The sequence below is a fragment of the Zingiber officinale genome, chromosome 10B (genome assembly GCF_018446385.1).
Source record: "Zingiber officinale cultivar Zhangliang chromosome 10B, Zo_v1.1, whole genome shotgun sequence".
NCBI lineage: Eukaryota > Viridiplantae > Streptophyta > Magnoliopsida > Zingiberales > Zingiberaceae > Zingiber > Zingiber officinale.
In genome coordinates, this window is record NC_056005.1 from 96,689,911 (window position 1) to 96,714,741 (window position 24,831).

The following is a 24,831-nucleotide window of genomic DNA, read 5'->3' on the forward strand; positions in this document are numbered from 1 at the left end:
ATCGTTACTAAAGGAAACTGAATATCCATCTGAAAACAGTTTAGAAACTGAAATTAAATTCTTTCTAAAACTGGGTACATAAAGACAATTTCTTAAAACCAAATTCCTATTTCTACTAAAAGATAAGTAGACGTCTCCCACTGCAACAGCTGCCACCTTAGTAGCATTGCCCATGTAGATGGTAATTTCTCCTTCAGATAGTCGTCGGGTTTCCTGGAACCCCTGCAAGGAATTGCAGACATGATCAGTGGCTCCCGTATCTACACACCAGGTGCTGGTAGATAACACCGCTAAACATGTTTCAACAACTAGAGCATGAGATATACCTTTGTTTTGGTTCCTACGAGGACAGTCCGCCTTCCAATGCCCTGACTGCTTGCAGATGAAGCACTTGCCCTTCGGCTTCTTCACTCCAGCTTTAAATCCCGTACTCTGAGATTTATTCACTTTCTTTGCTGAGACTTGTTTCTTCTTCTTCTTTCAGAAGTAGAACCATTTTCAGCATAGTGAATTTGAGAATTGTGACGAAATAATCCTTCTGCTGCTTGAAGTTCTGTCAGTAGTTCCCCTAATGAATAAATCCTCTTATTCATATTATAGTTCAGGCAGAACTGCTCAAAACTTCTAGGTAGCGTTTGGAGGATCATATCGATCTGGGTTTCCCCATCAATTTCTCCTCCAAGGATCTGTATCTCGTTCAGATAAGCCATCATCTTTAGGATATGATCCCTTACAGGAGTACCCTCTTGCATGGTGGATGTCATTATCTTTCTCATGGCTTCTTGCCTAGAAGCCCTATCCTGATGACGAAAGAGTTCCTTGAGATTGTTCATGATATCATAGGCTGTTGGTAAATCTTGATGCTGATGTTGCAATACATTTGACATTGAAGCCAAAATGTAACACCGCGCCATCTCATATGCTTTTGCCCATTTCCTATGATATTCAATCTCCTCTTGGGTAGATTCACCAGTAGGTGCATCAGGGCACTGCTCAGTCAGTACAAATTTATAGCTTTCAGCAGTAAGAACAATGTCCAGGTTTCTTTTCCAATCTATGTAATTTGGTCCAGTAAGTCTATTCTGTTGAAGTATGATGGACAGTGGGTTGAAAGACATCCTAAGAATCACAAATAACTTTAGGTCAGAACTCTAAATTTAGAATAATATTGATTCCTCAAACAATACTATTTTAAATTAACCAACACCTTAAAACACCGTGAATTTTGTATGCCACGTTAGTGTGGACGTATACAAATTCAACATTTGTAAAAGGAGGGTTTTATCCCATTAATTTTATTATCTTGTCAACCTAACTTTTTGACAAATAAAATTAATAGTTGATGTCTTTTGGTCACACAAATAATAGCAGTGACTCCGATGGGGAGGATACTATTAGATGTGTCTAAGTGTATACCATTACTTGACACTAAGTTCATTAATAAGATTATGCCCCTTCCGTTGGGGAAGATCACACGCTCTTAATTAACTTCCTATAGTCATCCAAAAATGGAAGTATGTTCTAGTGATCCACAAACAAGCTCATCCGTTATGGAGGAAGGCACTCAGAGCCAACGCGCAAGCTTGTTTGCATCACTTACAAACCAGTAATGGAGACCATGAGATTTATTTAAAAATCCCTCTCCCACTTAGTTATTTATAAATGAGGAATTTTAACTATGCTAGCCTACTAAAACTTGTAAACTAACATGCACACACAGCATAATATAAAAGCAATAAATAGAAAATTTAATTTTCAACTATTATGGCTTTTATCACTAATTGTCCTCCGTGTGTTGTCATCCCTAGCTGCTGCCATATTTGGCCACCGCCACCGGATCTAGCTGTCGCATCCATCTTGCTCCTAGTTCCGCTGCGCCTCTAGTCCTTAGAAGGTTCCACGCTTTGCAAGATTCGATTCGCGACATAAATAGAATTTTACATGGTGATCCTATATTCCTTAAAAGGAATGTACATGTATCTAGATCAAAAATAAAATCCTAATAAAACTAAATACAGCTCCTGCTGTATTTTAATACAATCATGCACACGTATAAATGCCCTTGACATGTCCAAGGTCCAATCACACACATAATAACTAAAAGTCATAATAGTTGGATCCTGCGTCCACAAAGTTAGACATCCTACTATTAACCCGCCTAAATTATGTATGACATGTGCATAATTAAACTAAATACCAAATACGCAGGCAAAACCCTAGCTCGATACCAATTGTTGGTTGCTACTCGGAAAACCTATAGGTTCCACAAAAAATTTTGTACAAAGGTCTGAACCTTTCCTAGCTACCATGTGTTCTTTTAAATTGAATTTTGGATCGCCTACTGAACTTAACACGTTTGATCCAAAACTTAATCTATTTGTTCTTTTAGGTTTTGACTTGGATCTCCGCGTTAACACGTTCGACCCAAGTCTCCTTAAGTTATTAATTCCATTAAATATTAATTTACATAATTGGTTCCCAGTACTGACGTGGCGAGGCACATGGCCTTCTTGGATATGGGAGCAACCACCACCGACTAGACAAAACCTTTTATAGAAAGCTAATATTTAATTTCCTAAAATAACTTTAGGTTAACCAAAGAGAACAATCAAATCACAAGGAAAAAAAAAACAAAAGAACACAGCATCGAAAAAACATATTCGAAATTCTAGAACGTAAGCCTCTTGTATTTGGTATTATTTCCATAAATAACTAGCATGATGCGGAAATAAAAATTACTAGTTATACCTTGATGAAAAACCTCTTGATCTTCTACCGTATTCCTCTTCTAACCTCGGACGTTGTGTGGGCAACGATCTACCGAGATGAGAAACCACCAACCACCTTCTTCTCCTCCAAGCAAGGTTCGACCAAAAAGGAAAACTTCACCAAGGAGAAAAACCAAAATACTAACCAAGCTCCAAGAGATGCTAGCTTTCTCTCCTTCTTCTTCTTCTTCTCCAAGTAGTATCCGGCCACCACAAGAGCTCCAAGGGGGAGAGAGAGGTTCGACCACCACAAGAGGAAGAGAGGGAGATGATGGCCGGCCACACCAAGGAACAAAAGAGGGAGAGAAATAATAGATGTTGTGTCTCATGAAGGCACCCTCACCCCTTCTTTTATATTCCTTGGCCGAGGCAAATTAGGAAATTTAATTGCAATAAAATTTCCTCAATTTCCTTGACATGATTTAATTGAGAAAAATAAAATAAGATTTCCCAATTAAATCTACATTGGCCGGCCATATCATTAGAGAACAAATTGGACAAGTTTCAATCAACAATTAAAACTTCCTAATTTGTTTCCGGAAATTTTAAAATTAAAATTTCTCTTTAAAAATCTCTACATGGTTAATAAAAGAAATTTCTATAATTTTAATTTTACAACATGTGAATAATTTTTAAAGAGAAAATAAAATATCTCACCAATCTACAAATATGGAAAGAGATCTAATCTCTTTCTTTAATCTTTTATAAATTTTACAAGAGAGATAATTTAATTTAAATTCTCTTTAATAAATTATTTCTTTCACATAATAAAAATTAAAATTAAAATTCTTTTTAATTTATTTTGGCCGGCCCTACTAGCTTGGGTTCAAGCTAGGGCCGGCCACCCAATCTTATACCTAGGCGGCCCTAGCTTGTTCCCAAGCTAGCTTGGCCGGCCCCTATTGGGTGGGTATAGAAGGTGGGTATAGGTGGGTATAGAAATCTATAAATAAGAGGCTACGATAGGGACCGAGAGGAGGAATTGGTTTTGGTCTCCCGATAAAATTAAGCATCCCGTGTTCGCCCCGAACACACAACTTATTTTTATCAATGATAATTCATTCCACTAGAGAACTATCATTGAACTACCGCACCAATCCCAAATTATATTTTTGGGCTCCTTCTTATTATGAGCATGTTAGTCTCCCTGTGTTTAAGATATCGAATGTCCACTAATTAAGTGAGTTACTGACAACTCATTTAATTAATATCTAAGTCCAAGAGTAGTACCACTCAACCTTATCATCATGTCGGATTAAGTCCACCTGCAGGGTTTAACATGACAATCCTTATGAGCTCCTCTTGAGGACATTATCAACCTAGTATCTCTAGGACACAGTTTCCTTCTATAATCAACAACACACACTATAAGTGATATCATTTCCCAATTTATCGGGCTTATTGATTCATCGAACTGAATCTCACTCATTGATAAATTAAAGAAATAAATATCAAATATATGTGCTTGTTATTATATTAGGATTAAGAGCACACACTTCCATAATAACTGAGGTCTTTGTTCCTTTATAAAGTCAGTATAAAAGAAGCGACCTCAAATGGTCCTACTCAATACACTCTGAGTGTACTAGTGTAATTATATAGTCAAGATAAACTAATACCTAATTACACTACGACCTTCTAATGGTTTTTTCCTTTCCATTTTGGTCGTGAGCTACTGTTTATAATTTATAAGGTACTGATAACATTATCTTCTGTATGTGACACCACATACTATGTTATCTACAATATAAATTAATTGAACAACTACAACTAAATGTAGACAATTTGACCAAATGTGATTCTTTATTCATAATGAATGTTTACAAAGTTAGGCTTTCAGTATACACTCCAACATTACCATGGTTGCTTAATCGTCGATCAGGACGAGGATCCGAGAGGCCCAGGCTGGTGATCAACATTTGCAGTTCATTAGCAGTCAGATATCTTCCGGGCAGCAGGCCGAGTTTACACGAGACGAGGAGGGTGTTATATACTTCCGAGGCAGATTATGCGTACCTCAGTCTCATCCAGTCTTACAGGAGCTACGTTCTCTATTTGTGATCCATCCAGGCAGGACCCGTATGTATCGGGACTTGAGGCGTTCCTATTGGTGGAACGACATGAAGAAAGACATCGCGGATTTCATAGCTAGATGTCTTGTTTGTCAGCAGGTGAAGGCTGAGCACCAGAGACTTGCAGGGTTACTTCAGCGGATTCCTATTCCTGAGTGGAAGTGGGATCACATTACCATGGACTTTGTGGTAGGGTTGCCGAGGACACAATGAGGCCATGACGCGATTTGGGTAATCGTTGATCGATTAACCAAATCCGCGCACTTCTTAGCGATTGTTACGCTCCGCAAGTGTACGGAAATGTCGCAAGTAATATAAAAGATTATCGTATCCACAGGGACTGGAATAAGCACTAGAAATGTCTCAATGCGAATTAGCTAAACAACTATCCAATTGTTTCAAATGCAAAGTGAAGGTAAACAAATCTAATATTAAAGATCGACAAACAAGAGTTTAGTGTTTTGGGTTACGATAAAGGGAGATTCTAGGAGTTTCGGTTTCTTTGTAAGATTTCTTGAATGTAAATGGTTTACCAATTCTTATCCCTCAATTGCCAAACATTTGTAGAAAGTTGCCTGCCGGTTCTCTCTTGCAATAGATAACCGGCTAAGGACTGAGAAATGTATCTAAATATGATCAATTAGACGTGAACCTACGTTGTCCTTACACAGAAGCACACCTATTACTATGCCTTCCTCGGATATCAACATAGAAGCCCACAACTTATTAATCTATCAAGATACAAGAAACTAATCACAAGATCCATCCTACTCTCTTGAATATTCCTATTTCCTCTTCAAGATTATCTCTCAAACGTCCTTACACGGGCTTGCACCTGTCACGTGGATCCCTCGGATGATCGAGTGAGAGTTTATCTTTACAAAGTCCACAAGAAATCCAAACAATCAATAAAGAATGAGAATTAAGCACAAATCACCATTAATCATTCAAGATCTAATTGATACAAGCAAGACAATGTCATTGAAACAAGAAATTGGCAAATCCATAAGAGATTACATCAATCCATCATACAAATACTCCCTTAATCCTAGAATACAAGATCTACTCCATGAATCGAGGAAGAATACCCGAAGAAATAAAGATTACAAGCATTTCTTAAATCCCCAATCCAAGAAACCAAGAAAAGGGAAAGAGAAAACTTATCTACGAAGAAGCCTCGTCTTCGATCCAATCCTCGTCGAAATCGTCAAGAACTCCCCTCGAATCGCCCAGAAATCCTCCCAAGAATGGGAGGATACCACCAAATCTTGCCTTCTCCCAAAGTGGGAGAGATCCCCTTTCAATTCATGAAGGAGGGTTTAAATAGAGGAGGAAATCGGGCGCCACGACCCCGTTTCACGCAGTGTGAGATTCACGCCATGCCCATTCCTTCTCTGCCAAAGGCGCAGTGTGACTCACACGCTAGGACCCTCTGTTCTCTGGAAATGCTACACAGCGGCCACCACCTGCTCAGCCTCGAAACCTCACACGCAGTGTAGATCTACACGGCCATGTAAGGCATCTGCTCTAATTTCTTCAAATCAAGACACGGCCGTGTGAGATTCACAGCCATGTCCTCTTCCTTCGTGTGTGGTACACGGTCCGATGCTCTCTCCTTCAATTCCTTCCAAGCTTGGCCGAGGACGCATAATCTTCACCAATTTCGACTCATGTGTACGGAAAATGCACAAAAGTAGATCTCCGACCAAAAGAGTAAATATGCTAAAAGGAAAGGTGGAAGTATAAAGTGCATAGATCAAGCATGCTCAAAGTATGTAAATGTGCGTAAAACATGCATAAAAGAGTATATAATCTACGCACATCACCAGACTACTTTTTGCTTGTCCTCAAGCAAAATGCTGCAGTCTAAATTCATATGTTCTACAACACATTGATAAAACCTAGTGCACTTTCCTAACTCTATCAAAAAGTTTCATTAACAAGCGTGATCATGGAAACAAGTAAAGTATGGTTCAAGCTTAAGAATCTTGTGCACAGTGTAAAGGTAACTCAACATCCTTCAAGTTTCAATCCATGTCCTAGTCAAGTCATCATCAAATTTGAATTCCTAGTGTTTCCAGTGAAAGACAAGTAACCAGTGATAGGCACTTACTCACCATTCACTCGGTTCATAATTCTCAACTAACCCAAGGTCTCAAAGGTGTGCTCAATCTCAAGGGAAGCTAAGCAGTCATTTCCCCAGTAACCTAACTCGGTCTCAAAGGGGTGACTTGCTAGATTCCACTCATGACAACTGTTTTTTATATCCCTTATTTTTTTTTTATAAGTGTTTGCATTGTACAAAACTTATTCACAAATGTACTTTTAGCACACATGTTGGGATATTTTGATTTTTCCAAATGAACTTTAATGATTTGAGCCTCATCCAGTAACCAAAATGAAAGTTGAGAAATCACCATGGAAACCAAGTACTAAGAAAACAAGATGAATCATGACTATTTCAATGACATCAACTATTCAAGTATCAAGCACAAGTGTAGTGAAGATAAAATCCTTAAGGTTGAACCAAAACTAAAACTCATCACCATAAGATTTTTAGCTTATTAATGCTTCCCAAGATAGAAAAAAGAACTACACAAAGTTTACTACTAGCATCATTCGAACATCATGAATCAAGACAATAATCGTGCTAACATTTCACTTGAATCCAAGAAAGCATATAAGTGAAGATTTGATCTTCTAAAAAAAAAAAAAATTTTTTTTTTTGCCATGATTATTTCAATAACAAGCGAAATAAAGCAACAAGCAATGAAAATAAGAACCAACATGAAAAACTAACAAAAACTAAAAACTACATGACACCCCCCCAGACTTAAACTTTTCATCGTCCCGATGAAATCAATATGGTGGAGGAGGTGGACGAGGGAAAGGAGGTCTACGACGTGGTTGGCCAATAGGAAAACTAGGAAAACTTGGAATCTCACCCAAGGATCTATGATACTCATATAAAGCATCTACTTGTTGGCTAGTAAGCATCATGCTCTACATAAAATCTCTCATCCTAGCCTGATCAGTATCATAATCCTGCACAAACTCAGCCACTTGACCTTGAAAATTCCTCGTAAACTGAAAATGATTTTGTACCTCCCTAAACTGATCATCAGATAAAGAGAAGCGCCCCTCCAACATTTTTCGTTGGGCATCTTGCTTCTCATGAAGTGATTCTAGAGACGTACGAAAATCTGAAAAATCAAACCTAGAAGATCCCGTGCCATATGCAAAAGAATGCCTGGCAGGCTCCATAAAACTAGAAGGCTGCGGGTGTCCAGATGACGAGGGCTCATGATGTGGCTCAGTGTCTCCAGGTATAGAAGGGTTATCCTCAAAATCTAACTCAGAAATTACCCAATTAGCCGGGTTACGAATAGTAGTTCGTTCAGGAAAAGGAAGGGGTAAAGGAGAACCACTCCTCCTAGGAAACACGAAACCATTCTCATCCCGAACGATCATTTTCATAGCAAGACATGCATCAATGTCAATCATGTCATTACCATGAATTATTTCCAACCCATCAACATCAAGATTTAAATTATAAGCTATTCGGGTAATCAAACCACCAAAAACAATTGATCCCGATGATGCCCTAGCAGATCTTAATAAGGTTTGAACAAAATGAAAACCAGAATCAAATTCAACCTTATAAAGCATAGCCCATAAAGCATAAAACTCTATCTTTTTAACCACCCCATCACTCTCTCCCCTACCAAAAATAGTTTTACTCATGACTCTATGTAGATACCTAAAGATGGGGTTTTGCATATGGGAGGCCTTAGCTCTTGAAGGCTCATAAGGTCGATCTAACCCAGTTATTGCATTCCAAAAATGATTCCAATTAAACCTTGGATCAAACCTACGAGGGCTACCGGTGGTTAATCCAAAACAAGAATTAAAGTTACTAAATGCCCATAGAAATTCTTGATTCATTAGTCTAAATTAGATTTTTTCAAAATAATCATCTTCATTAGTAAAATGGACATCCAATGAACTTAAAAATTCCAAAACAAGACGAGGATATGTAGGCAAATGTGTGTACATAATATCACTCCAATCCAAAAACCCAATCATCAAATCTACATCTTCCCTAATTCCAAGCATATCAAGAACAGTTGGGTCCATATATCTAGTACACACTATCTTTCTATTAACAAGAATTACAAATCTAGTTACTTGATCATCATTTCTAAACACAATATTGAATTCATTGTCATTACCTTCGTTGCGTGAAGTCCTTTTGCCTTTGCCCTTTACTGGTTGTTTTCCTTTGTCCCTTGATGGCTCCTTCTCTTTGTCTCCACTGGATCCACCACCTCCTTTACGAAGTTTCTTCAAAATGTTGGACATCTTGATGAGTTTAGATAGGGGAAGAATTGTCTAGGGTTGGAAAAATGAAACTCAAAGAACAAAACTTCAAAGAGCAAAGATCTTAGGTTAGGAGAACAAAAAGTCCAAGTCTTAGAGAGGAGGAGAATCCGAATCTAAGAGATCTTGAGAGATTAGAGAGGAGTTTTTAAGAGATTGGGAGAGAAAGAGATGTTTTGGAGAGTTGGGGGTGTGCGGAACACGGCCAAGATCTGGCCGTGTAAGGTAGAAAGAAGACTTTAATAACTCTCCTACACGGGCCGTGCAGATCCACACGGCCTCCCCCTCTTCCTTCTCTGGATTCTTCGCACGGTCGTGTCTGGGACACAGCCTCTCCATCTTTCTTCTCGGAATTCTTTGCATGGCCGTGTTTGGGACACGGCCTAGACCTTTTTCTCCTCGGGAGATCCTACACGGCCGTGTCTGGATGACACGACCCAAGCACTTCCCTTCTCTGCAACCTTTGCCTGGCCGTGTATAGCACACGGCCGGGCTCTGTTTTGCACCTAACCTGAAAACAAAATCAAAAGAATGCATCAAACTAAAAGAAATTAAAATACAAATCAAAACTAACTAAAAGAACCATTGGGTTGCCTCCCAAGAAGCGCTTGTTTAAGGTCTTTAGCTCGACCAAACTTGATCATTCACTTCTTTTCCTCGCCCTTGGAGGACAGATATACTTTTCGTTTTTGTTGGGAGATCTTCTCCCAACATCTTCCACCACATTGTCTCCTTCGTTTGGTGGCCTTCCATGAGGATGGAAATTCCATTCCTCAAGTTTATAAATGCTTGTCCTGCTACAAGCATTTAAAAGAGACGAGACATGGTTAGAGATATTAGATAAATCATATTCCAACCTTTCCTTACCAATTACCAAAGAAAGCTTATGATTTTTGACATCAATTATAGCTCCAGCTGTAGCAAGGAAAGGTCTTCCTAATATGATAGGAATCCTGGGGTCCTCTTCCATGTCCAACACGACAAAATCTGTGGGAATAACATTCCCATCCACCTCTACTGGCACATCTTCTATAATACCCAAAGGGTACCTGCAGGAATGATCGGCAAGTTGAAGTGCCATAGTAGTAATTTTAATGTTTTTGAGACCTAATTTATTACAAATTGAATAGGGAATGAGGGTAACACTTGCCCCCAAATCACAAAAAGCTTTTTCAAAAAATTCTTTTCCTATGTTGCAAGGAATATAAAAGCTCCCTGGGTCCTTTAGTTTTGGGGAAGTGGTCTTCTCTAAAATAACACTACATTCCTCACTAAGCGCAATGGTCTCAACCTCTCCTCTTCTTCTCTTGTTTGACATGAGATCCTTCAGGAATTTGGCAAATCTAGGCATTTGAAGAATAGCATCAATAAGAGGTACCTCTACACAAATTTCCTTAACTTTTTCTAAAAACTTGCCAAATTCTTCATCTTTCTTGAGCATTGTAAGTCTCTGAGGAAAAGGGACAACTTTGCTCTGATGGTTCAGTGGTCTCTTCAACCTCAATGGTACTCTCCTCATTAGCTTGAATCTGATTTGGTATAAGAGGAGAGAGCCCTTCTTCTTTTTGTATCCCTTTTGGAGCAGTCACTTGGGAGTCTCCCAAGGTCCGTCCGCTCCTAAGCTCAATTCTATTGCAATGCTCCATAGGATTCACATCAGGTTTTCCTGGAAGTTGTCCTGGTGCTCTGGATGATGAGGAAGCTAGTTGGGCAATTTGACTATCCTGGATCTTTTGATGCTTTTCAGAATTATCCATTCTCTGAATGAGCTTTGCTAAATCTTGCTTCATTTCATTCTGACTTGAGATAATTTCTTCAAGCATCTTTTCAATATTTGACTTTGGTAAGCCTTGAGAAGATAGATGTTGAAAATTTTGTTGCCCAGCTTGAAAATTTGGTCTTGCCCCCATAGATGGTCCTTGATCTTGATTATTTCTTTAAGAAAAATTGGGATGGCTCTTCCATCCAGGGTTATAAGTATTTGAGTATGGGTTGTTCTGCCTTTGATTGTAACTCATGATTGCATCACATTGTTCCAGTTGATTGATTTGTGCAGTGATAGCTCCCAATGGACATGAGTCATTTGAGTGCTCTGAACTCCCACATACTTCATTGACCATATTAGCACTAATCCCCATATTCTCAAATTTCTTTGTAAGAGCGTCCAATTTTGCAGACAAAAGAGTGACTGCATCTACATCAAATTTCCCTGATGCTTTAATTGTTGGGTTTACAGAAGAATAGCCACCACTTCTTTCATTTGCCCATTGATGATGATTTCGTGCTACACTGTCAATAATTTCTTCAGCTTCATCTAAACTTTTATTCATAAGTGCCCCTTCAGCAGCTGAATCAAGGGACACTTTGGTATGATAGTTGATACCATTATAAAAAGTGTGCAACACTAACCATCTTTCCAACCCATGATGTGGGCATTGTCTGAGCATACTATTATATCTATCCCATGCTTCAAAAAGAGATTCTGAGTCAGTTTGCTTGAAGCTTGCAATTAAATTCCTCATATGAGCTGTTTTGCTTGGTGGATAGAATTTATCAAGAAACTGTTGCTCACACTGCTCCCAAGTGGTTATGCTATTAGGGGCCAAAGAATGCAGCCATTGCTTTGCCCTATCTCTTAAAGAAAACCCAAATAATAATAATCTAACTGCTTCTGAAGGAACTCCATTCATTTTCATGGTACCACATATTTCATAAAAGACCTCTAAGTGTTGATTAGGGTCTTCATGAGGTCCTCCACCAAATTGGTTCTGCTGCACCATAGATATAATTGCGGGTTTGATCTCAAAGTTATTAGCTTCCATTGAAGGTCTTGAAATACTAGATCGAAAACCTCTTGCATAAGGTGCAGCATAATCCTTGAGTGGTCTATTCGCCATGTTCAAATGTTCCTGTTCTTCAATTTGCCTTTGCAGAATTCTTCTTTTATGGAAAGTTCTGTCAATCTCAGGGTCAAAAGGAAAGAATTCCCCTGCAAAGTTAGATCTTCGCATACACAAGAACAAGATAGCAGATAGCAATTCGACACAAAAAGAAAAATAGAAGAATCAAAAATGCAGAATTGAGTTTGTACAAAAAGAATTAACAAGAAGTGAAAGTTATACAAGAAAGTAAAAAAAAAACAGAAATCTAATGATTAGTTACAACTATGCAATATGAAAGGAAAACAAATGTTATGTTTAGTCTAACTCAATTGATAATTCCTAATGTTATAGCGCAGTCCCCGGCAACGGCGCCAAAAACTTGTTACGCTCCGCAAGTGTACGGAAATGTCGCAAGTAATATAAAAGATTATCGTATCCACAGGGACTGGAATAAGCACTAGAAATGTCTCAATGCGAATTAGCTAAACAACTATCCAATTGTTTCAAATGCAAAGTGAAGGTAAACAAATCTAATATTAAAGATCAACAAACAAGAGTTTAGTGTTTTGGGTTATGATAAAGGGAGATTCTAGGAGTTTCGGTTTCTTTGTAAGATTTCTTGAATGTAAATGGTTCACCAATTCTTATCCCTCAATTGCCAAACACTTGTAGAAAGTTGTCGGTTCTCTCTTGCAATAGATAACCGGCTAAGGACTGAGAAATGTATCTAAATATGATCAATTAGACGTGAACCTACGTTGTCCTTACACAGAAGCGCACCTATTACTATGCCTTCCTCGGATATCAACATAGAAGCCCACAACTTATTAATCTATCAAGATACAAGAAACTAATCACAAGATCCATCCTACTCTCTTGAATATTCCTATTTCCTCTTCAAGATTATCTCTCAAACGTCCTTACACGGGCTTGCACCTGTCACGTGGATCCCTCGGATGATCGAGACAAGAGTTCCTATCTTTCAAAGTCCACAAGAAATCCAAACAATCAATCAAGAATGAGAATTAAGCACAAATCACCATTAATCATTCAAGATCTAATTGATACAAGCAAGACAATGTCATTGAAACAAGAAATTGGCAAATCCATAAGAGATTACATCAATCCATCATACAAATACTCCCTTAATCCTAGAATACAAGATCTACTCCATGAATCGAGGAAGAATACCCGAAGAAATAAAGATTACAAGCATTTCTTAAATCCCCAATCCAAGAAACCAAGAAAAGGGGGAAAGAGAAAACTTATCTACGAAGAATCCTCGCTCCGGAGTCGAAATCGTCAAGAACTCCCCTCGAATCGCCCAGAAATCCTCCCAAGAATGGGAGGATACCACCAAATCTTGCCTTCTCCCAAAGGGGGAGAGATCCCCTTTCAATTCATGAAGGAGGGTTTAAATAGAGGAGGAAATCGGGCGCCACACGGCCGTGTGAGATTCACACGGCCATGTCCAGTTCCTTCTAGCCTGCTAGTGTGACTCACGGCCGGGACCTACATTCTCAAATGCTGCCGTGTGTGGTGCACACAGCCACCACCTGCTTGGCCTCGAAACCTCACACGGCCGTGTAGATCTACACGGCCATGTAAGGCATCTACTCTAATTTCTTCAAATCAAGACACGGTCGTGTGAGATTCACACGGCCATGTCCTCTTCCCTTCCTGTTAAAACTACACGGCCTGATGCTCTCTCCCTTCAATTCCTTCCAAGCTTGGCCGAGGACGCATAATCTTCACCAATTTCGACTCCTGTGTACAGAAAATGCACAAAAAGCATATCTCCGAACCAAAAGTGTAAATATGCTAAAAGGAAAGCTGGAAGTATAAAAGTGCATAGATCAAGCATGCTCAAAGTATGTAAATGTGCGTAAAAACATGCATAAAAGAGTATATAATCTACGCACATCAGCGATCCGGAGGACTGATTCCCTGGACCGATTGGCAGAACTGTATTGCCGAGAGATCATCAGATTACATGGTGTTCCTTTGAGTATCATTTCGGATAGAGATCCACAATTTACGTCACGTTTCTAGCAGAGTCTGCAGCAGGCCTTGGGCACACAGCTCCTTTTTAGTACAGCTTTCCATCCACAGACAGATGGATAGTCAGAGCGGACCATTCAGACTTTAGAGGACATGCTGAGGTCATGTGTTATAGATTTCAGAGGCAGTTGGGAGGACCATCTGCCATTAGTAGAGTTTGCTTATAACAACAACTTTCATTCGGCTATCCAGATGGCACCGTTTGAGGCGTTATATGGTAGACCTTGTCGGACACCCGTCCTCTGGGATGAGGTTGGAGAGGCCCAGATGTTGGGACCTCATAGAGCTCAGCAGGATGCAGAGTTGGTTCGTACTATCAGACGGAGGATGTCAGAGGTGCAGGACCGCCAGAAGAGTTATGCTGATCGGAGACTCTGACCACTAGAGTTCTCTGTTGGCGACCATGTATTTCTGCGAGTTTCACCCACGAAAGGGGTGAAGAGATTTGGCCTCAGAGGTAAGCTGGCTCCGTGGTATATTGGCCCTTTCGAGATCTTGGAGAGGATCGGAGTGGTAGCTTATCGGTTAGCACTACCACCGTCCCTGGCAGGCGTCCACGATGTATTCCACGTATCTATGCTGAGGAGATACGTACCCGACCCGACACATGTGCTGACAGATGTCCCAGTTCTAGTTCAGCCTGACATTACTTATGAGGAGGTTCCGGTACGGATTTTGGACCGAAAAGAGCGTCAGTTACAGAACAAGACTATCCGGCTGGTTAAAGTCGGATGACAGCATCATTCGGATAAGGAGGCTACTTGGGAGCTCGAGGATATGATCCGAGCTCGATATCCCCATCTTTTCACTTGAGGTTTGTGATTTAATTTACCGTTCAGCATTTATACTCTATATCTGTTATTAGTACTTGCTAATGGTAGAAAACGAAATTTGGGGACCAAATTTTTATTAGTGGGGGAGAATATAAAATATCAGGAAATAGACGAATATTAATAAGGGAATTTTCCAGAATTTTTGGAAATTTTTCGGGAATTTTTCGGAGCTCGTACGGACAAGTTAACGGGGATAAAAACGGGGCCCGGGGAAAAGCCTATTTAGCCATTTAAGCGAGAAATTGTTTATTTTATAAATTTCTTTTTCCTTTTTCTTATTTCTTTTCCTTTACTTTCTTTTTCTGTTTTCTTCCTCGCCGAGACCTCCCGCACGCGCCCGACGCCCTCACCCGCGCCTTCTCTTCTTCCTTGCCCTAATCGCCGGCGGTGGTTGCTCCTTTCCGAGTGTACAAAACGGAAGGCTGACTCTTCTCTTCTTCATTTCCTTCATCGCGCCGCCGCCACCTTACTCTCGATTCCGTGGGTTGTGCCCTAGCCGAGCCCTAGCACCGGCTGCCACCACTGTGCCTTGCCGACGCCGCTATCCTTGTGCTCTAACGCCGGCGACGCTTGGGCGAGAATCGGTCATCGCGACTCCTCCTCTTTGGGCTCGCGACACAGCCGATTCCTTGCTTCTGCCCTAGCCTCCAGCCGCGTGCCCTATTTGATCTTGTAGGTAAGTTTGGTCAGAATTAGGTTATTGTTTGACAGTAATCTCTACTCTTGATCTTGATCCTCTCCTTGCTGCTACTCTAGGTCATGGATTGGTGAGGTTTTTGTGCTTTGTGGGGTGTTTCTGATTTCCGGCAGCAACCCCATCCTGTTGCATTTTGATTTCCAGCAGTGATCCCAGCCGTGAGGTGAAGTTTTATGCTGTGGGTTAGCAGTCAAGGCTGTAATTGTGATCGTGAGGTGCATTAGAACTTGCTATGGGGTTGTGCTGTGGTTGGACAACCACTCCATTCAGGGGCTATTGGTTCTTCTAACGATTGTGAGTTTAAGGTAAGGGTTAGGGTTTTGAATTCCATTGTAGGCGATTGCTACTTGTGTTAGGATTAAATGTTAACTCGGATTCATGTGTAGGTTTTAATTGAAATCGAATAGTGGAATGGTTAGGGTTAATGGAGCTAATCCTAATTGATTTTGAGTTCAATTTAATTAGGGTTGTAGAAGGAAAATAGTTTGGTTTAACTATTTGAGTTATAATTAAACTTAGCTAAATTGTACGTTTTATTACAGGACATTGACGTGAGATGAGTATCTCGGAGTCAGATTTGGACCATTTTATCGGAGGCGGGTACTTTGACTTATGTCTTTTGATATGCATAATAATGTGTTTAACATATAGCATGATTGTGTTTTCCATTTGTTTCGGTTGGTCACTACATGATCTATTACATGCTTGCTTGTTTACTTATTATGCACTGCATGTTATTATTTACCTAATCATACATGTTTTTAGGTAGTGACCCAACCATATGATACATTATGTTCAGGACCTAGGGTTTATTTGATACCCTATCTGTTTGTGTACCTTCCATCTGATACATTGACTTGTGGTACACCTTTTATTTATGTATGGATCTTGCTATGCTATTCATGATATTGCCATGTTTAGAGTCATGCATCATCTTGCAAGATTGCATGCTGTGCGATTGTCTGCTCCATTATTGTGAGCGCATCGCCAGTTACATGTATCTGTACACACCACCACTCATGGGTTAGTGGTATATCAGACAGGTGTGTGACAGTTCTGCTGTTTGGCTCCGTTGGTCTAGTGACTCAGCGTGGTAGCCGGCAGACAGTTCCGCTCTGTATGGCTCCGTTGGTTTAGTGTAGCAGCATGGTAGCCGGCAGGCAGTTGGAGTTTGTTTGGCTCCGTTGGTCCGCTCATGGGTAGTGTGACTCAGTAAGTAGCCGTGAGAGTCCTCCCGTCATCGTGTCTGGGAGATGAGAGCATTCGCTCCCCATTTATTATTCGGTAGGAGTATGTGTGTACTCCGACGGCATCTCGTCCACTCGGTCACTCGTCAGGGGTATGATGTCAGTGTCACAGCCCTACCCACTCGGACTCACCATTGTGTGTGAGATAGCTGACTGGCGTCAGGGGTGACCATGTCATTGGCATCATATGCATGGTGCATTTATTGTTTGTGTTTGCTGCAGTTACTTGCTGCATTTATTTGGATGCATATGATTGACATGCATACAGGATTATTACACTCTCGATCTGACGACCTAGTTACCTTTATACCTTGATCCTGGTTAGTATAGTTTTCTCCTATTTTTGTTCCAGTTGCATTTATCCTTCTCGTATTCAGGAGACTGTACGCATGATTAGTGTTATTTGTTATTTACTTTATTTTGCATATCAGTTGTACCTGCTGAGTGTTGGACTCACCCCGCCTCCATTGTTGTTATATTTTTAGGTTGAGGCTGTCCGGAGCAGTTCCAGTCACTAGTCCCCATCTGCACGTAGTGCTAGTCCTCTGCTGGTCTTGATTTGTTATTTTATCTTAGTTTCTCTATCAGACTTTGTTTTTAGTCTTGTATTGTTTTACTTATGGATATTGTATGGATTCTTATCGTTTGATGGATTTTTGGTATGATTTGGATTTATTCTACTACATGCCTGCCTGGATGGAAGAAGAGGTGAGTTCATCGGATTTGAGCTTTACGAGTGTAGTTGAGTAGGGTTGATTTTGAGTCATGGTATTACTACTTTAGTTTTCTTATATTTATATAAATTGCGTGGTGATAGTTTATTTACATGTTATTATTCCAGCCGCATGTGGCTGAGGTATATGAGGATGTAGAAAAGTTTCAGATTGTCCGCCGTACAGGGGAGATGCTGCCGAAATTTTTCGGACAGGGACTCCTCCGAGCGTGACACATACTCTGCCAGTATGCAGTGGATCTACAAAACCTTCAAGTTGTGTCATGTACACATCCTCGAGCAAGTTTCCATTTAGAAACATGGGTTTGACATCCATCTTCCAGATCTTATAATCGTGGTATGCTGCAATTGCAAGCATGATCCGAATGGACTTAAACATTGCTACTGGAGAAAAGGTTTCATCATAGTCAATACCATGAATTTGCTTGAAACCTTTAGCTACCAAGCGACCCTTATAGGTAATAAGTCCATCCATGTCAGTCTTTCTCTTAAAGACTCACTTACACCCAATGGGTTTGACGCCTTCAGGTGGATCAACCAAAGTCCATACTTGGTTTGTGTACATGGATTCCATCTTGGATCTCATGGCTTCTATCCATGACTCAGAATCTGGTCTCATCACAGCTTTCTGATAGGAGGTAGGCTCATTCTCAATGAGCATAACGTCATCACGGTCAGACAAGAGAAATGAGTATCTCTCTGCAGGCTGACGACGTACCCTATCAGACTTGCGAAGAGGTAGGTCTACTTGAACTGGTTGTTATTCCTCAACTCCTTGTGGAACAATCTCATCATCCACAACAATTTGTGGTTCCAGTTCAACTTCCATCAATGCTTTAGTGCTATGGTCCATATCTTGAATTTCTTCAAGATCGAACATACTCCCACTAGTTTTTCTAGAAACAAAGTCCCTTTCTAGAAATACCCCAGTCTTAGCCACAAACACTTTGTGTTGACTGGGAATGTAGAAGTAATATCCCTTCATTTCCTTAGGATATCCTATAAAATAACACTTATTAGATTTGAGTCCCAGTTTGTCCGAGACTTGATGTCAAACGTAAACCTCACAACCCCAAACCCTCATAAAAGGCACCTGGGCATCTCTCCCAGTCCATATCCTATATGATGTCTTTATCACAGCCTTGGATGGAACACGGTTAAGTGTGAAGGCTGCTGTGTCTAGAGCATATCCCCAAAAGGATATAGGAAGATCTGTGTGACTAATCATAGATCGTACCATATCTAATAGGGTACGATTCTTCCTTTCGGACACACCATTCCACTGTGGTGTTCCAGGAGGAGCGAGTTGGGATAGGATCCCACACTCAGCTAGATAGTCACGAAACTCATGGTTAAGGTATTCACCACCTCGATCTGATCGAAGTATTTTAATACACTTGCCTAGATGGTTTTGTACTTCATTCTTGAATTCTTTGAACTTTTCAAAGGATTCTGACTTATGTGTCATCAAATACACATAACCATATCTACTGAAATCATCAGTAAATGTTATGAAGTACCTATAACCACCTCTGGCAGCGACATTGAAAGGGCCACACACATCACTAAGTATAAGTCCTAACAAGTCAGTCGCTATTTCGCTGTGTCCACTAAAGGGAGTCTTAGTCATCTTGCCCAGTAGGCATGACTCACATGTCTCATATGATTCAAAATCAAATGAGCCGAGCAAACCATCTTTATGGAGCTGAGATAAGCGATTCTCATTTATATGACCTAAGTGACAATGTCAGAGATAAGTTTGGTTCATTTCATTTGACTTGAACCTTTTGGTACTTATATTATAGATGGGGTTCTCTAAGTCTAGAATGTAGAGTCCGTTCATCAGAGGTGCACTACAGTAGAACATATCTTTTAAATAAATAGAATAACATTTGTTCTTTATTATAAAAGAAAAGCCTTTCTTGTCCAAACAAGTGACTGAAATGATGTTCTTTGTAAGAGTAGGCACATAACAACATTCATCTAATTCTAGTACAAGCCCAGAGGGCAGAGATAGAAAGTAAGTTCCTACAGCAACAGCAGCAACCCGTGCTCCATTGCCTACTCGTAGGTTTATCTCGCCCTTCGTCAATGCCCTGCTATTTCTCAGCACCTATACATTAGTACAAATGTGAGAAGCACATCTGGTATCTAATACCCACGATGAAGAAATAGAGAGATTGACTTCTATAACATGTATACCTGAAGTAGAAATCTTATTTCCCTTCTTCTTAAGATCTTCCAGGTATCCTTTGCAGTTCCTCTTCTAGTGCCCTGCTTGTCCTTGATATAGTCGACGAAGATGTTCAACCATGTCATAAGCATTCATCAACTCGTGTTGCTTCTGAAGCTCAAAGTTCATGGTTGTGAGCATGAGGCATGACACATCTAATGCGTCATCTTGATGCTTCTTATAAGCATCTCGGTCAGCTCGCGTGGCAGTGGCAGGAGGTGCCTCCGGAATGGGCTGCTCTAGGACGTATAGTTTTCTTTCTTATGTGAGAATGATTCTCAGATTCCTGTACCAGTCCAAGAAATTAGCTCCATTGAGCTTGTCCTTATCAAGGACAGAACGTAGGGAGAAGGTGTTCGTGTTTATCGACATGGCAATCTACAATAGAAATAATGCAGAAAGTAAATATCATATTCCTTTAATCATTTAATTAGGTCTTTAACTAAATGATGCTCCCACTGAATTATAGAGCTTTTGTAGAATCAAGTCATGGATGTAGTCAAACCACACTACTAGATTCTTACCAATTAGCTATAATTTTCGTGGGACAAGATCCACATCATTCTATAACTTGAGTTAGCTTTGGCTAAAATGCCCAAAACTTAGTATGATCGATAGATAACTAATTATCAATTTCATCTCTATGCAACTCTTGTTTATAAGATCAAAAATCTCATTTATATTAAAACTTGAGTTAGCTTTGGCTAAATCGCCCAAGATTTAGTATAAATGTGATTTTTATCCTATCATCCAACCGTTGGAAAATGCCTATAGTTTTACCCGATCCAATTGTGTTAACTAGTTATACTCAATCTAATTGAGTTTGTACTCACCCAAGCTTTGATAGGCGGGACCAAGGTTGTCCCTCCGCACCCTACCAAGATAATATGTGTTGCTCTGCTTTGGCAGATTCAACAACAACATATGATTGAGGTAGTGATGGGTATCAAAACATGGTAGGCATATCGAGTTGACTTGATTAAGATCTAATCTAATCGTGGATTCGTATCTTATATGCATCAAGACACTAATTATCCTACATTATCATGCATCACATACACAAGCAATGATAGATAACAAATTATTTTGTGATGAAGTCATGGCCCTACTACGATCTTTTCAAGCCAATGAAGAGATCGGATGGTCAACCTAGGGTCAACAACTTCTTCAAGCGCCTCCCTTTGACCGCCATGTGTTGAAATCACCCTCCTCGTAACTCCTTCTTGAGTGGACCTTCCACCGCTTCATTTTGTACATTAAAAATGTGAAACTCGAGTTACATTCGAGTCTAAATTCTATTTACAACAAGAATATCAAAGAGAAGGTACGACGCGCAGGTCGTATATCAATACAACACACACAACACAAAAATGGCGCGCAGGCCATATTATGAATTACAACACATTTTAACCAATCATATTGGGGGTTTGGGTCATGACCATCACAAAATCACACATAATTCTAAATTATGTATTTTATATAAATTTCTATAATTTTACTACTGATTTTATCAATTTTATGAGTCACAACTTCCCGGCGGTCCCGTATATCGATTTTCAGGCGCGATCGTGGGACAATGCCCTTTGCGGGGTTAGGGGCAGCGCCCCTTCTCATGAAATGAATATCATGAGTGTCCCATCTTGATCTAACAGCACCTTAAGCTGCTGTCCCAAAATGATTTGGGCGAGACCTTGCCGTTTCAGAAGGTTTTTCTCAGTAGTCGAGGCCTACAAGTGTCCAAGCACTTGTTGCTTGGCTTCTATGAGAAAAATACTCAAAAAATCTATAAAAATAGCAAACTTACAGAAACTTACAGATCTGAAATATTTTCATAAAAATAAAATACAAACTTATACATGCTTTACACGTGGCTCTGATATCACTGTTGAGACTTTCGAGTCGTAAAAATCACTTTTTGCATTGCAGAAACCTCAAAGTCTTGCCACGGATCCGTGCGATGATATATAAAAATAAATCATGTACATGTTTCTAACCTAGATCTACCTTAGATCTACATGAATAAGAAACATTACCCTTGTTGCGAAGCCCTTCGCTTATCCCGCTCATCCAAAAGGTTGTCGGATCTCGAGAGTGTCAAGTGTACACTCCTCTATACGTATCCACACGAACAATAGGTGGAGAAGAACCACTTAGAGTGTGCTAGCACTCTTGGGTGGCTCGACAATGGAGGAGAGGGAGAGAGAGCTAGAAGAGAGGAAGAATAATGATGATCCGTTCATTATGAAAAATAAGAGTAAATGGCTTAAGTATTTTCATCTAATGAAAATACTTAATGCTCATTAACTCCATTAATGAGCCTCATTAATGAGTCTTAACGAGTATTTAATGAATATTCATTCTTTATTAAATGACCATTTTGAAACTCCTCTTCTCTTCATAATTTGAATCGAAATTTGAATCTAATATTAAAATTGAATTCATAATTCAATGAATGTCACCATTTATCATTGAATTCAAAATTCAATGAATATCATCATTAAGTCTCGCTTGAGTCTAACTCAAGTCTAGCCTCACTTGAGTCTAACTCAAGTCTAACTTAATTGAGTCTTACTCAATTAATCTAATTTGGATTACACTTAATCCAATTTGGTTTATCATATGAACCTAATCCTCTTGGTTCATCATATGAACCTAATCTTCATTTAATTGCCCTTTGTGTGTGACCCTATAGGTTCTTGTAACGTTGGCAATGCTCCTAAACTCATTTAGAGACATAAGTAATGAGTGGTATCTAGCAACACATCATTACTACCCAAGTTACAAGAATGTTGAGATCCAACATCACCATTGTGACTACTAATTGTAACTCTCACAATATGTGACAATGTCCCTCTATCCTTGACATCTAAATTGATCAATTAAGACATAGACCATGTCATCCTCTAATCAATCTATGTCTTGAACCCCAAGTAGACTCACTCTAATCAAATGAGCTCAATATCTCATATTGACTCATTTGGGCATGGCCATGCACTTAGTGGTCTCACTCTATCAAGAATCATGATGTCACTCCCATCATATATGAGGGATAGCTCCCATCTACATCACTCACATCCCTCCGTATAATTTGTTACATACCTAGTAATCGCCTTTATAGTCCACCTAGTTATGGGTGACGTTTGATGAAGCCAAATTATGCAACTCCTTATGTAGGGAGCTATGGTGACTTCAGGTCCAAGGACTGATAGTCATACTAATAGTCACATGAGAAAGTATATGACACTCATATAACGATCCATGATACATTCTCATGGCGGGTCATTCAGTATACATTCTCCAATGCATACCCATGTGTCAACTTGATATCTCTATATCCATAACTTGTGAGATCAAGTCATAGAGTTGACCTACATGCTAGTCTCATCGCATTAACATTGTCCCTGAATGTTAATACTTGACTAGGAATGATTAAGAGTAGTGTTCTCTATATCATCTCACTATCAATTCAACCAATTGATTGATATAAATAAGAACCTTCTACTCAAGGACGCTATTATACTTAGTTATTTGACACCAATACAAGTAAGTATAATAACCATAAAGAAATGCCTTTATTAATATATAGGAATATGATACATCGAGTCCATACAACAATCACCATTTGATAACAACCTATTGTGTTCTTTAGAAATTAAATTTAGAATCGCAAACAGAACTTAACATTATTGATTCCAAATTCAACTTATCTATTCTTAGAGGTTTAGACTTGGATCACAAATGATGCTTAACATGCTGGTTGCTACTCGGAAAACCTAGAGGTTCCACTGTACAAAAATTTGTACAAAGGTCTGAACCTTTTCCTAGCTACCATGTGTTCTTTTAAATTAAATTTTGGATCGCCTGCGGAACTTAACACGTTTGATCCAAAACTTAATCTATTCGTTCTTTTAGGTTTTGACTTGGGTCTCCTGCGGAACTTAACACGTTCGACCCAAATCACCTTAAGTTATTAATTCCATTAAATATTAATTTCCATAATTGGTTCCCAGTACTGACGTGGCGAGGCACATGGCTTTCTTGGATATGGGAGCAACCACCACCGACTAGACAAAACCTTTTATAGAAAGCTAATATTTAATTTCCTAAAATAACTTTAGGTTAATCGAAAAGAACAATCAAATCACAAGGATAAATAAAACAAAAAAAACACAACACCGAAAAACATATTCGAAATACTAGAACGTAAGCCTCTTGTATTTGGTATTATTTCCATAAATAACTAGTATGATGCGGAAAAGGAAAAACTACTAGTTATACCTTCTAGAAAGACCTCTTGATCTTCTATCGTATTCCTATTCTAACCTCGGACGTTGTGTGGGCAACGATCTTCCGAGATGAGAAACCACCAACCACCTTCTTCTCCTCCTAGCTAGGTTCAGCCACAAAGAGAGAAGCTTCACCAAGGAAGAAAATCAAAACACTAACCAAGCTCCAAGAGATGCTCGCTTCCTCTCCTTCTTCTTCTTCTTCTCCAAGTAGTATCCGGCCACCACAAGAGCTCCAAGGAAAGAGAGGGGTTCGGCCACCACAAGAGGAAGAGAGGGAAAGGATGGCCGGCCACACCAAGGAACAAAAGAGGGAGAGAAATAATAGAGGTTGTGTCTCTTGAAGGCACCCTCACCCCTTCTTTTATATTCCTTGGCCTAGGCAAATTAGGAAATTTAATTACAATAAAATTTCCTCAATTTCCTTGACATGATTTAATTGAGAAAAATAAAATAAAATTTCCCCAATTGAAATCTTATGGCCGGCCACATGAAATCAAATTGGACAAGTTTCAATCAATAATTAAAACTTCCTAATTTGTTTCCAGAAATTTTAAAAAATAAAATTTCTCTTCAAAATCTCTTCATGGTTGATAAAAGGAAATTTCTATAATTTTAATTTTACAACATGTGAATACT

The 24,831-nt window shown here is 39.5% G+C and overlaps 1 non-coding gene across 1 annotated transcript; it reads left to right on the forward strand.

Moving 5' to 3' along the window:
- Positions 1-11,638: 11,638 nt before the first annotated feature.
- On the forward strand, positions 11,639-11,744 carry LOC122030703. Its single transcript, XR_006125559.1, has one exon. It is a non-coding gene; the product is annotated as a small nucleolar RNA R71 (small nucleolar RNA).
- The last annotated feature ends 13,087 nt before the right edge of the window (positions 11,745-24,831 follow it).